Genomic DNA, 14,786 nt, shown 5'->3' with positions numbered 1-14,786 from the left:
ATCTTTGTATTGTGCTGCTTATCAGGAAGACTGTATTACAGTCAGAGTATTTAGCCTTATTTAAAGCTATTCTTTTTCCATTTTATGTGTGAAATCTTACTCCTTTTCACAAAGTATTGAAACAGACAACTAAAAAAAAACATTTTTCACTTAAGATTTTATTTAAACAATGTTATATGATGTCACTAGAATTGTTAGGAGTGAATTTAATAAAGAGGCTAATTGAATCAAAAAATAATAATGATGCCAAAACACAAGTATATAGAAAGGACTGATGTACCAGCACGTCATGAAATATAGTGTAAAGAGTAAAAATATCCAACATAGTGAAAAGCCTATGAAGTAATATTTGGAATTCCAGAATTTCCTAAAAACTCTTTAAAATATCTTTTTGAAGAACATTTCAAAATATTTTGCTATAAAAAAGAACTTCAGTATATCAGTATTCTTTATGAATTGAAAATTATGCCTTTCAAACAGCTCCCTGTCTTAAAGCACCTATAAGTAGCTCCTTCTGTCTCTCCTGAGAGATGCTAATTCAGTTAATTTTTTACACTTATACAGTATGTATTTACATTAACATTTCACCTTTGAACAGGAGCGGGCTTTTGAAGGGAATATCCTGATCATACCGACTTGAGTTCACATCACAAATGCAAACTACATTCCTTTTCAAAAGAAACTAAACTGGGACATGCACACACAATGCCTTCCTGTTGCTAATGTCATGTAGTCTGTGGGACAGACTATAGCTAGTCCAAAGTAACTCCCTGATGTACATTCAATGTAGATGTTGTCCTATTTACTAATGCAACTGTAGCTGCACTTACTATGTTCTTGCCTCTAATCTCTTATGCCTGAAAGAAAAAAAATCTATCTCTATGCCTATATACCTAGTGATTTATTCTTGTGATGCAGCTGGCTACACACAACTGAAAGCAGTAAGCATGGCATAGGATGCCAACAGATCACTTTACAGTTGTAGAGCAGAATGGGAACAGAGCTTGCTAGGCATTGCTGTAACAACATTTCAAATGAAATGTAGCTTCAATTTCTGCCCTCTCCATAAACTTCCCTGTGTTCTGTGAGCTTTTGTAACTGACAACCTTTTATTGTCTGTTGTCCCTGAAAATACTGTATGTTTGCTAACATGGACACACACACACACGTGTGTGTGTGTGTGTGTGTATATATATATGTATATATATATATGTGTGTGTGTGTATATATATGTATATATATATATATACATATAAAAAATTGCTCTACTGAAATAATAAATCTTTTAGAATTATTAACAGGTGATGCGAAGAGTTTCCCTTGGGAATAAAATATGGCCACAAATGTTTACCTGAACATGAGAAGATCTCTGCTCACAAACCATTTGGCTAATGAAGTAAATACAAATTTTAGTCCTTGTGCAAGGTGTCAGTACAAGGATTGACACACAGGGGAGTCAATGGGAGACAAGGACAGCAGGAGAGTGTCTGTGCTGCAGACAAGGTATAGGGCTGAATCTGTTGCTTCTGCTGGACTGGAGCTGCATTCACTGCATTCTGCAACTCCCCTCCGAAGGGAGTGTCAGCTTAGAGCTGTGCAGCACTCCAGGGCTGAGACTTGTATGTGTTTTGCATAAGCAGAGTTCTGCATATGCCAAAAAAATGCACTGCACTGGCAGGAATATGCATTCTCTAGGAATCCTAAGTATTGCACAATGACTCACTAGGTCAAGGAACCTGTTACTGCTGTCTATAAAAACATTTGTGGGGAAAAAAAGGGTGAGGCACAGCGACAGTACAGAACGGCTGTTCACACGTTTAATCTGCAAAGGAGGATTCCAAATACCAGAAAAGTAAGGCCTCTGAAAAGGATGGGTGGGGAAAAAATGATGCATGACCAGGTTCCTGGCATAACTGCATTTGACAAGTCAAGAAAGCCCTTGCTGCCAACTTCATGTATAGAAACACAAGAATGGAAGGAATCTCCTGGGTAAATCAATCTAGCATCCTCTTAGGCATAGCCTGATCAAGAACCATTCTAAAACCAGTCAGTTTTTAAAGCACTCACTGCGCCTGTTGGAGGCATGTAGTAATTTCATTCTTGTGAAAGCTAGAAAATGTCACAGTCTAGATTATAAACAGCCATCCTATACTTGGACTTATGACCATACACTGTACTTTTTGCTATATTTCTGCTATAGTTCTCCATAAGCTTCAAAAGCTTGAGTCAGATCTCTAACAGCCTTTATTCTGACTCGGAAAATGGATGGTCTCTCCTTAAAAAGCATATAGAAATTGAACTCTCATTCTTTTATTCCTCACTCATTCTTATCTGAGTTTACTACCTAATCTTGGCAATCTGCTTGACTCCTATGCTTCGCATAAGCACCCAAGACATTCTTTCCCTTGTACTGAAGGTAGACAGTGAGCACTATATTAAAAGTACAGATAACAGCCTTTATATCTGGATTAACAGAGCAAATGCTTTATTATACAAAATGTGTCTCTATGGAACAACAGTTTGGGGGTCTGCCTTCAAGTACTGGGTCTAGTTCATTTGATTTTGCTGCCTTTTCAACCACACTAACAAGAGTAACAGAAATATTTAAAGAGCATGTATTTCTTTCAGTTAGTTGCTCCTATCACCAGAAGAATGCTGGAGGCACTTTCATTTATGTCAATAGACTAGGTAGTTATTTAATAATACTACTAATAAAAAAAAGCACTCAGCCAGGTCTACACTTCCCACTTCTGCCTTCTCTCTCAGGAGCTATGGCTGCAGGACTACCCCACTCAGTTGGCAACTCTTCCTCCTCTGTAGTACAGAAGCCCTCACCTTCCATGTTACAAGGCCCTGTCTCTTCTGGTTTCTCACTAATGGCATCACCCCCCAAGCCAGAATGCCTGTGTGCTTTTTGAAACATACTCCTGCACTTCTCCATCTGCCTGTGCCACCTGCTAAAGCTAACAAGCTGGTTTGATCCAGTCATCTTAACACAAAAATACTGAAGCATAGCACTGAGCAACATAAAGACAAATGCTCAGACTTACTGGCCTTCTTTTCTTTTCATGTTCATCCCAGGCATGAGTAGCTGGCTTATTGCTTCTAATGAAATTATTTTGCCAAGATTGCTGTGCACAGAACATAAAATACATGACAACCACTGCATGGGAATTTACATTCCTAAGAAATATTTGCTAGAAAAGATGATGTGCCTGGTTGTAAATATTCTGTGCACACCTCCAAATCAAGTAGTAAAGTTTGAAATGTTTATCATGTGTAATTTAAACCTTTACAACTCCTTCTGGAGTTTGAATAACAAACCTGCTTATATTTACCAGTGAAATCAGATGCAGATCTTACTTCCTCTAAAACAGAGCCAGGCATTCCAAAAGCAGGTAAAAGCTGTGTGTGTGTGGGGGGGGGGGGGCATTGTACACAATAGATTTCTTCCTCCGCGTATTTTAAACACGTAGTAAAACCATCTTGTGATAACCGCTCCCTGTCCAAACCAGCTTTTATGCTAGTTGAAGATCTATCTTAAAAATCTTTAAAAAAACCTTTGTGCCTTTATCAAATGCACTTAGCTCTAATGCAGCTTCACACACCTGAATCTGTGGCTAGTTGGAATTTTCTAGTTGTTATGAAGCTGCACAATATAGCTATACCCAATAACAGCAGGGACAATGAGGGCAGTAATATATACTATCACTGGGACTCCAGTGTGCTGGACAGCATAGAAACAGATTGAACTGTCCCAAAGAGCTTATGGGACAAGCTCTTGAGCTTAGCGATAAATATATAAAAACAATATGCAGCCTAGGGGCTATGACACCCAATCAACCAGCTTCCTACAGTTGGTACTAGTGCTCTGCCTATTAGTAGGATGAAGTTTATTGTGAGGCAGACATAGATTTTGGTGAAGGTCAGAAAAGAGGGGGGTTTTTTGTTTTTTTTTTTTCTCCCCGCAAATCAGTTTGCCCAACCCTATTGCTTTCCTTTTCAAACCACTTGCTTCTATTTAGGTACCAAGAGTCCATCCTGACTGACGCTGGTTAGCAACTACTTCTGTTGACTGTAGAGAAAATTGCTGGTCTGTTACTGGTGCTTAGCACCTGACCAAACTTTTCTTCTGTAACGTAATGTAAAAATCTGGAGGAAAAACTTGAAAGGTGTTGAATTTATTAGATATTGGAAATTCACTAGGAATTGAAGGACTATTGGTAAGATAAAATAATATTAAACATTAATAATGCATATACTAAATGTGTTTAATCAGAATCGTTAGTTGTTTGCATGCTAGCTGGACGTCAGATTTCAAAAGAAATCAATCAAATTGCTGTAGCAGCCCTTGTGGCTATCAGAACAGAGATCTTGCTAGTTATACAACTACTCAACAAAGAGTGAGGGTGGTTAAGCTGAGTTTGCTGACATTTTTCATAAACCCTCTCAGATGATGTTAGACATATTTTAAAAAGCAAACAAATATTGGCTACACATGTGAAAATTAAAAAAGACATGGAAATTATGCTGTGCTTCTGTCATTTATTTTCCAATTGCATTGTTCTATTACTTAAGTATCATCTTCTCCAATGCTTCAATAAATGTTGTGAATTTATTCAGCACTTTGAAATTGTCCAAATTAGTCCTGTCATTGTAATACTCTAAAATCACCATGCACTCACTTGTGAATGATTTATAGCTTTTAAGCCCTGCCGAACCACCTGTAACAAACATACCTATACACAAATCATTTAGTCCCACAGCATATTACAGTAAATTTTTAACTACATGAAACTATCTGTAGTAAATAATTACGGTGCTATTCTTACCTTTTTGAAAGCTATGGTTATGACCGAATTACATTAGGCTTTTCACTGCTGAAATAGGACTGTATGCCTGAAGGGGGATTTTGTACCTTGTATTACCTCTAGTTACTCCAACAATTACACACAAAAAATACTTCAGAATCTTGAGCATATAAACAAGTTGTTCCAGAAGAAGTAGAGGTAGTAAACCCTGATTTCCTACAGATTCGGGGTTTTGTCCTTAGTTGGTACCATTCTTCCCACTGCAATGTCTTCAGCTAGTCTTTATGATTCCCCCAATGGATGAGAGCCAGCACCAGTGCTGAGCTGGGCTTGGTTATCGGCTGGTTGGCTGCTGCTAAAACAGTAGCATAATGACTGCATTCTGCTTACCCTTCCTTTAGTGCAGAGCATGGGTTTGTGCTTCCCTCCTTTGCCCGACTGCTGATTTCCAGTAAGCTCTAAAACAGAGAGCTGCAACACAATCCCCTCTCCAAACTTGGGTTGAGTAATGGATTCAAAAGTTGTTACAGAGACTGACGAGACAGACTATGCTAAAAATGGCTTTTAATCATACAAGTGCATGCTATTTTTTTATAGGCCCATATATGTATCTTAAAGTGGATATGCCCTAAAATCATGAATTGAAAGGAGATTCAATTACTGTTGATCTGATTTCCCTCCCCTTGAGTCACAGCATGTTGAACAATGTTAATTGCTAGAGACTCACCTATTTGTTTTGTGACTGCTTCATGGATAACACCGTAAGTAGAAACTTGCTCTTTTACTGACTTGCCTCTAGAGATTCTTTTGCGCTGGGTACTGAATCACGGGCTCAGTTCTTCGGTATCCTCTATCTTGTGCACCAGGTCTTCCGCTGGAATAACTGGCTTGGCAGTGAAATTGGTCTGTTGAATGAATACCAGCTACACATATACATCATTACTGTTCTGATTTAGAAGCATGTTACACCTACTTTACACTGACAGTAATTATTATAAAGGACTCGAGGCAATTGAGACCAGACACCACACATGAACTTTTTGGCTAAGTGAGGAAAAGGTAGCAGTAACAGTGGGATGACTTTGTGGGTGGGGTACCAGCTGTCTAAATTAAAGCACCAACACCTTCAAGTAAATGCTGCTTCACATGTTAAAAGAAAATCAAGCGATAACTAATACCTAACCTAGTGACTAAAGCTAACGAGAAAAACTTGCTTGTCTGAATACATCTCTGACACAGCCCCATTAATGGAAAGACAATGGAGATAAAAGATCAATTTACAATGATCAGTTTAACACTAGTCACCAGTACCAACATGACTTACTGGCTTGTATTTTCCTGCACTGTTTACAAAGACAGATGAGCCATCTGATAAAATTACATTTCAAAAGGAAAGTCCTGAGAAAAACTTCTTCTGTTACACAATCCTGAACACTGTCATCTGCAACTTTGCAGCAGCTCTCTCTCATTTTAGGCTCCAGCCCCCTCTCAGGTTAGCCCATAACTCTCACAGTGGGTTTGGGGCTGTGTTGGAGGAGGCACCACTTCTGCTTGAAGTGCTCTGCTGATGCGTCACAATGACTCGAGTTTGCAGTCAGTGCACATGCAATTTACCTGAGCAAGTTGGTTTCCTTTCCTCAGCTGCTCCTGCTGAACCTTCCCTCAACTGTCATTTCTCAACTATATTGTTTGGTGCAAAACAGGAAATTCAGAATATAAAGAAAGAGAACAGGTTCAAGAAAGAAGAAAAGGGAGCGAATATAGCACAAATGGAGAAAAGGAACCCTAATTTATGAACAGATCTCTGCTCTCTTAAATCTTAAAGGACTCCAAAAGTCACGGTCACAAATACTACAATTGCCTGCAAACACAGGCAAGTCTGCCCTTGCTAGAAAGGACTTTTGAATGAAGTACCTCAGTTACTGTGGCGATGGCATTATCTACAGACTCAAAGACAAGAGAAGTTTCTACACTGTAGATGAAATTCAGGGAGTCCATTCAAACCAGCAGAATGGCTTAGCACAGAGTGGAAATCATTTTCTGGAGTTGGTGTATGGACTAGGTTGCCCCATATAGTAATGACTTTGGGCACTGATTCCACTCTGAGATTGTTCAGTGAGAAACCACCTATCAAAATGACAATACAGCTAAGCATTTTGGTTGAAATAAGTTTAAAGTAAAATCAGATGAGAGACTGGGCAAAAATGGCTACAAAACAGGATGCCCTTCTGGTAGCAGCTATTTTAAAGACACTTTCAGAGAGCAACAGTAATTAAAATGATTACTATTGGGAGGTAAGAGGGGAGGTTGTCTTTAAAGGGGCCCAGATGGGGCAGAGAGTTGTTAAACAGGCTGATACAGGAGAGAGCTGATTCAATTTTAAGTAAGGATCACATTTCACCTCTGAATCTCAGGTTGATTTTTTTCACAAGGGGAGTGCAAAATGTTGCCTAAATATAGCAAGAAATACTACAGTCATGCAGTTGTAGGGGAGCCTTACTTAGTCATCTTGGAACATGCAAAAATAAGCTGCATAGTACTTCTCTACCTCTGAATGGAGCACTGGCAAAGTACCAGCCTTGGTTTCCCAGCCAGGTTCAAATTTGTCATTATGCAGCAGTTCTGGGGCATTAGTATTTCTGAAGAGACTTTAAATCCATCAGATAGCTAGTCCTTATCAATTCAGGAGTGGGTTTACAGCTGGTGTGCAAACCTGTCCCACACAAGGGAGGCTGCCTATCTCCTGCATCGCAGTAGCATTTCCTGCCTGATGCTTTTAAAGACGTAACAAACAGCTCTGCAATTCCTCTCAGTTTTATTCCTTATGACAGATATCTGGTCACTTGCTTAGATATCCATGGCCAAACTCTCATCTTGGTTTGCGCTGGATTCTTAGATGAGTTGCAGGAATAGCACACAGACTACCATAATTGAGGCTTAACTGCAAATAATCCCAGTGGGCACAGGCAGATATACTGGGAATTTCAGCAAGAAGGGCATCTGTTTCCCCTGGAAATCTCCTACTTACTGGGATTAAGAGCCACAATTCTGGTGCTTCATCACTCATCATGAGCGGAGCCCACAGTTGAATCAATTAGTCTACACAGGTGGTCAAATCTGGTCCTACTTCTATGGAGGCTGCTGCAGAGCACAAGATTTCAAGAAAGAAGAACATCAACTCTATTTTGTGTCTCAGCCATGCAACAAATGATCCAGTTTAAACATTCAGTGACATCAAAGCATCTTAAATGTGTCTATATTACTGCTAAATAGGCAGGAGGTTAGACACATGCTTAGATAGCTCACTGAACTGGAGCTGGAGAAAGTCGCCTTCCAGTAATAGGCAGATAAAGCAAATCTCATCTATTTTTAATACATGTTTTGAAATTTTCATTTATGCTAACAGATTGTAGATTGGAAGACTTAAGTTTCAAATTTAAGAAAACTCTGATTTGTTTTTTGAAAGAAAAGGCTACTTCTGTGGCATAGAAAAGGCTTCATGATTAAAATATGTACAGAGTAACACTTTTGTATTGGTGCCTTTTGTCCTCGTAACTCATCAGTAGTTGAACTGAATCTCAGGTCAAACTGAAATCTGTGAATCTGTATAGAAAGCCCTCTAGATTAGTCCTAAAGAGAGGACCTCACATTGGAAAGTCTTTAAAAATATCAGAGGTAGAATGATGTTTTTCAGGTGTCTAGGAGATGGTATTAATTTAGGAGTGTAAATATTTGTTGCCAGCAAGTAACTTTAAAAAGTACCTGTCTTCTCATCTAATTATTGAACTATAGCGCTAATATAAGTTGGTCATGCTGTTCTAACACATACCAACTACAATACTAAACCATCTTGTAATGCTTAATTTTGTATTGCCCTTTTCAGAGATTAAAAGCTAGTGGTTCTTTTTGTGTCACACCTAAGCAATTTCATTTGGAAGTCAAAACTGAAATGACGTTTGAGGGCTGGAACCCTGCAAACACTCAAGCGTTACACAGATCTCTGCACTTAACCAATCCCTCTAAAAGCATCACCAAAGACTTTGCAAACTCAGGGCTGAAGAAGCTATGCATAAAACATTTGCTTTAAGTGTGTTTATTCTATAGCAATAAAGCCTGCTTCTAAAGAGGAAGATGCAGCATAGACAACAAACTGAAAAACACACGCAAGCCTTACCCTTGCTTCCGCCTCTCCACTCCACTGCACATTAGGGAGGTCTCCTGTGGACACTGGTGTCTTCTATGGACAGAGCCCTGCAGAAAGAGGCCTAGCACAACACACAGCTTAGGTACAGCATTATTCTGCTAGTTAATGTGATATGAATACATGTATTTTTTCCTGTTGCGTTTCTAAGTAGATTGACTTCCTTTCATGCTGTGCTGGTTTCCCCCCCTGCACATTATGCTAGTTTCTCATCTTCTTCCGATGGGGTATTGACATCTGATTAAAAAGTTCTTAATTCCATTATCTTCCTTTGAGCTACAAAAAAGATTATTACATCATTTATATCCTTTAAGATATTGTAAGAAAAGGTTTCTAACCCACAGATAATGTCTGAAAGGCATGCCAACTCTTATAGACCTCTACTAAGGAAATATCTTGGGTGTCTTCTCTCCCATTGCTTCTTTATACCTTTACATATTTAGAGCTTGAACCAGTGGCCTATAAAGTACATGGGTTGTATGAATGACTCCAGTGGCCTGCTGGGACACACTGTAGAACTAAGATATTTTAAACACGAGTGTCTGAAGTCAGGTTCCAAAATTACAACAACCTGATATTTAGAATGACTGAAGACTTGCTCTCCTTCACTCATCAAGGTGTGCACTTTCAGTACACATGTAACAAAGTCTGGCAAGTGGCAGGATTGTTAAAATAGCTGGGCTTTAGAGTGAGCTAAAAAAATTCAGTTAGCAACAAAATAGCTAAAAAAATTCAAAGTTGGCAACAAAATAAGCATATTTTTTCCGACCCCCCCACCACATGATATATTGTCTGACAAGCTGTGCTCAAAAATTGCCTCAACTCTGCTTTCACAGTAGTCATTGAAGAAAACACGTATCACAGGCAGACTATTTCACTGGAACATCCCACTGTATGGAACTATGGCATTCCCGTTGTTTGAATTAAGAGGGCAAAAATACAACTTAGGCACAGCCTTAAGAAGTCTGTAAAGAGATCATGAAATGAGAGTATTCATCTCATTCCTGAGAGACTAATCCTCAGGTTCAGCTTCCCTGTTGAGTTCAGGAGTCTATAAACATATCTTGGATAACCTGCTTGGTGAGCATACTCAGTTCCAGGAGGAAGAATTCTGATGTCATTTAGAGCAAAATATGCCCTGTTTGTCATTTTATTTTGTTGAAAAAAAATCCAGAAAGATGACTGGGCCAGACCATAGGCAGAACTTGAACCAAATACTTCAGAGCAAGTTCTCAATTGGCCTGAAATTAATCTAGACTGAAACTCTGTTTTTTAAAATCGGACATGTAGACATACTGGATTATAGAACAAAACCTCTGTTAGGAACTGCCATTGAACAAAGTTGCCTTTACTGGAAGACAAAAACTGTTTGCAATCATTTGCTCCATTTCTAGACAACTATTTTGCTAGAACATGAATAATTATCTACCAATAACAAAATGTTAGTTTGGCACATCAGGTTTCATTCATTTTTCGACAGAAAGGGATTCTGCTGTATTTCAGTGATAAATGGAATAGGCAATAGTGACGTGGATCAACAAGTCACTTATTTCTAGACCAAAAACATCAGTCACTGATCATGAAATGGATGTTCACTGAATGGAACAATTTTAAATGGTATCTGGAGAGTCGTATTTCTTAACCCAAATAAAAGAAGATGTCTGTAAAAACAACATGCTGAGAGTAATGAGTTTTAAAATTTGTGTCTTTTAATATATAAAAATGAAACATTTGCAAGCTCCTTTATCCTCTGTAAAGAGAACAAAACAAACACTGAGTAAATAGAGAGGGCTTGAACAGTACTTACTAACATTTTATCCAGGATACCAAGCTAACCTCCTGTTCTGCGCCCACCAAAACCAATGTTTTGATACTAAACTCAGTTCCCACTGCAGCAGTGGAAGATCAGCATAAGAAAATCTGGCAAAGCCAGATCCTCTCCCTCAGCCTTTGCCTTCCTTATCTTTCTCCCCAAATTGACACGACCCTTCTTCCTCCCTGATTGTTTTTTTCTTATTGTGGGAATCTAGGAGGAGAGCCAACTGTAAAACCAAACCCATTAGATACCAGCAGGAGGACTCGTACATGGAGAACACTGTACATTCACTTAGCACTGCAGATGCATAAGAAGGTTTAGAATATGGTCCAATGATTTGAACAGGAGGAAGCCTAGAAATGTATGTAGCACTGATGTACTTTTTCAAGAGTGAACCGGACATAGCAGGAGACCAGTCACTGACTATTCCAAAATTAACGGCTTTCCTAAGATTTATTTGTGGAGAATGGGGATAGCAGGACTGAACCCTTCACTGAACAACAGTCAAGTGTGTGAAGTGCTACAGCTGTGTAACAGAGAGGGACAGAATCCAAGGTGAGAATTGACAACTAACCCCCTTTTTCAGTTGCAGCTTGAAATCATTTTAATGCATCTTCCTGAAAAATCCCAGGACACATGAGCCAATTCCCCTTTGTGAACACCGGGAAATTTAAAGAGCTTAGCCTGGGGCAGGTGTGTCATTTGTTTGGGCACCAAGTCAGGACCACCTCATAAGGACTCACTACTGACACTGCCTGCAACACACTTGGGAGTACAGATACTCCAAGCAGATCTTGTTTCCCAGACAGAAGTAACCTTCAGGTGTGACTGCTAGTCTTACTCCTAGGTCTTGACAAGCTCTATATCTATTAGTGATTCCTGACTTCCAAAACCCAAAAGATTTAAATCATCAGCATGCTGGTTTGTTACTGACTATCCTCTGGTACAATTACTAAAACCAAAGCCCTTTTACGTATATCAAGGTGGAGATTTGAATATTATCTATACAGTCAATAGACATGCATGTATTTTAGATGGCAGCCTGTAGAAACTGTCCCTTACTCTGCAGTTCCGGCTTGGTTACATGAATGATGTATTAAGCCTTTGGTCTAACAGTGCAGTATTTGTGTGATTGCATTTCCACAGCGTCTCCCCATCTCCACTGAGACTATCCTGAGAAGCCTGTAATACTGGTTTTGTTGATAGGAAACACTGCATTGAGAGCTTTATCTTTTTAAAAATGTATTAATTAGTTTCATGATGCTGCTCTGCTAACTTTGAATTAAGGAGGCTACTCAGAAGAGAAGTATTATGAACAGCACCAACTCAAGCTGTACAGAGAAGATTGTCACCTCCCTGCTCTATGACATAACTTTGTATTGCCTCAAAAATTGCACCAACTTTTTTTCCTCAGCATCCAATATTGCAAGCTCAAGCCCAATTTGCTGTTTCTACTATCCCAAGTCTTTTTTGTCATTATTGCTTTTCAATTTCTTCCTCCCACTGTCTCTGTGTCTGTAGGTTCCTCTGCTACAGAATACATTAGCTCAGGGCTGAATCTCAGGTTATTTTGCCAATGTACCTAATCTTCTTAAGGCTACCTGCAGTCTGTTTTCTGTAGTGATCTGTAGCCCCTCATACGTTAGCATTAGCTGCGAATTTCATGAAGTCATGAAGCCTCCTCTCCACAGCAATCTTTCAGTACTTTTCTTCTACTGGTTCCAAAAAGGGTTTTCACAGCTTTTTTTTCAAATGAGCCTTGGTTCCGCAGGTTCTTTCTTTAGGACTGATTAACAGCTCACAAGAGAGAGGCACTGCAAGAGACATGGGCTACCTCCCCCTGCCACCCTCACTTGCAGGCTTTGCTCCCTCTGCACGGAGCAGACCCTGTGCCTCCCCTAAGGCACCATGGCAGCAACTGTCTGTCAGCCAGGGAGATGCCCAGAGGAAAACCCAGCCATCTTCAAAATGCTCAACCTCTTCCTCCGTGATATGTAGCCAAGCTTCACAGGGCACAATCTTAAGGCTCCAGTGTTAATGAAGAATATAAGTAAAATAATTTGATTTCCATAAAGCAAATTAACCTATATTTGCCTTGCACAAATAGGTCTTGGAGTATGGAAACTAATGGACAACTAATTAGCAATCACTTTTCACACAGGTGTGATCCACAGTTTTTTCAGTCCAGAGGGAAGTGCAGTAATTGGTGAGAAATGTGAATATGTAAGCTAGCCCAAAGTGCTTTCTGGCTTCATACTTACGACTCATACTAACGTTCATTTGCTATTTCTTATATTTTTCAATATTGAGTGTGTTCACATTTTAAAATTCCCAGTTAAAATAAACACGGGAACTGCATGGAAAACAACCTACAATGATCACATTAAAATCATTCTGGACTCCTCTACACCTGAGCACAAATTGGCACCCTATTCTGTGAAATCTGTTTAGGAAAAAAATCCACTGACAAGGGTAGACAGTGTGAAATCTGCCAAGGGGCAAGAATAGTATCCTGCAGAACTGGGCAGGAAGAGGACAAAAAAAGCCCAGCATAAATTAGGGAAACAGCAAACCCACACTAGCAGAGCCTAACGTGGAGCGGCAATCCCTCCGCAAGCTCCCAGGCTCTGTCCATCATAGCAGCTACCAAGGCGTGCTGCAACGTGCCCATCCAACACAGCTTCACATTTGGATCCTTTCCACTCACCTTCTGCACTGCAGGAGACTCCGCTGGTCACACAAATAGCATTCGCTGTGGGCAGCCGCCAGCCCTCAGTTCTTCTAAAGGAACACAGACCATCTGTTTTCTTCACCTGAGAACCAGTTTCCTGTACAGATGGACTTTTACAGACTTAAAGGCAGTATGGCAAGGAATTTCTGCTCTTTTTCACATTATCCTGAGCCACTTTCTGTACACACGGCCTCTCCCTTGTGCTGTATAAGTAGAGGGGTATAATGTGGAAGAGGAAGCAAAAGACATTAAAAATACAAATGGACAAATTCTCACAATTAAATCTCTTGATAAATCTCTTAAATAAACAAGAATTCAAATGCCGTATTAAAGGCACCACAGGATTACCTCTATATGTTATCATGGAGATATATTAACTACAGTAATTAGTTCTTAAATTACAATGCAAATCCCCAGGATTACTTCTCTTCCAGAGGCAAAACACCTGTTGATGTATAGAAATTCCTGCACAACCGATACCTATGTTTTGAGAACTGTTGCCTCCACATTCTGCTAAAGTTGTGAGGATGTTTTTACGCATCCTGTCATTTGAATAATTTCTCATAATCTTTTAATGCTGCACCAAAGGCTGCCTGACAACAGTATTTTGTAGGCTCTACTTTAGTTGAGTGTATGGAAGCAATTCCAGCTCAGTGCACTGCTACACACAGAGAGCTACTTGGTTAGGAAGAAAACCTTTACCGCTTTTGCTTTTAACAGTAGTGAAAAAGTACAGAATCCTATCATAAGTAAGTAAGCAGAACTGGTGTACTCTGTAACGGTAGAATTCTAAAAGGTTTCACCAGTGCAACCCCTGGATGCAGTTTCCTTGGCAAAGTCAACAGCTGCAGGTTTTTTGAGGAGAACCACTGTACAACAGTGGCCCTTCTCTTATTTTCAGAAGTTGCTAGGAGTTGGTGACTGATAGCCTAGCCTGAAACATCTGAATATCTATTTTTAAGAAATTCTGAAACTCTGAGATCTTTCTGAAGTGGCACAAGCTGGACATTCAGAAAAAATAACACGCAAAATTTTACTTTTGAAATCTTGGCAAAATGTCTTTTTTATTTTTAATTTGTATAGAGAGAACTTGTCCTTCTAACATCTACTGTCAGAAACTGTCTTGTACAAGAAGTACCAGAAACCACCACAATGACAGACTCAAAGACAAACAAGGATCTGCTCTAAAAACGCTGGAGTTTGCAGGCTGGATAACTATCTTTTGAG

The 14,786-nt window shown here is 39.5% G+C and overlaps 1 protein-coding gene across 1 annotated transcript in view; it reads right to left on the bottom strand.

Moving 5' to 3' along the window:
* The window catches only part of G6PC2 (glucose-6-phosphatase catalytic subunit 2), a 38,084-nt gene extending 23,605 nt beyond the window's left edge, over positions 1-14,479 (bottom strand). Inside the window, exon 1 of the mRNA XM_026093894.2 lies at positions 5,539-14,479. The gene's annotated coding sequence lies outside the window, so the exon portion shown is untranslated. The remainder of the gene's footprint in view (positions 1-5,538) is intronic.
* Between the last annotated feature and the right edge of the window lie 307 nt (positions 14,480-14,786).

The sequence above is a fragment of the Dromaius novaehollandiae genome, chromosome 7, assembly GCF_036370855.1.
Source record: "Dromaius novaehollandiae isolate bDroNov1 chromosome 7, bDroNov1.hap1, whole genome shotgun sequence".
In the NCBI taxonomy this organism is placed as follows: Eukaryota; Metazoa; Chordata; class Aves; order Casuariiformes; family Dromaiidae; genus Dromaius; species Dromaius novaehollandiae.
Note: the sequence above shows the minus strand (reverse complement) of the source record. Positions and strands in the feature narration are given on the sequence as shown.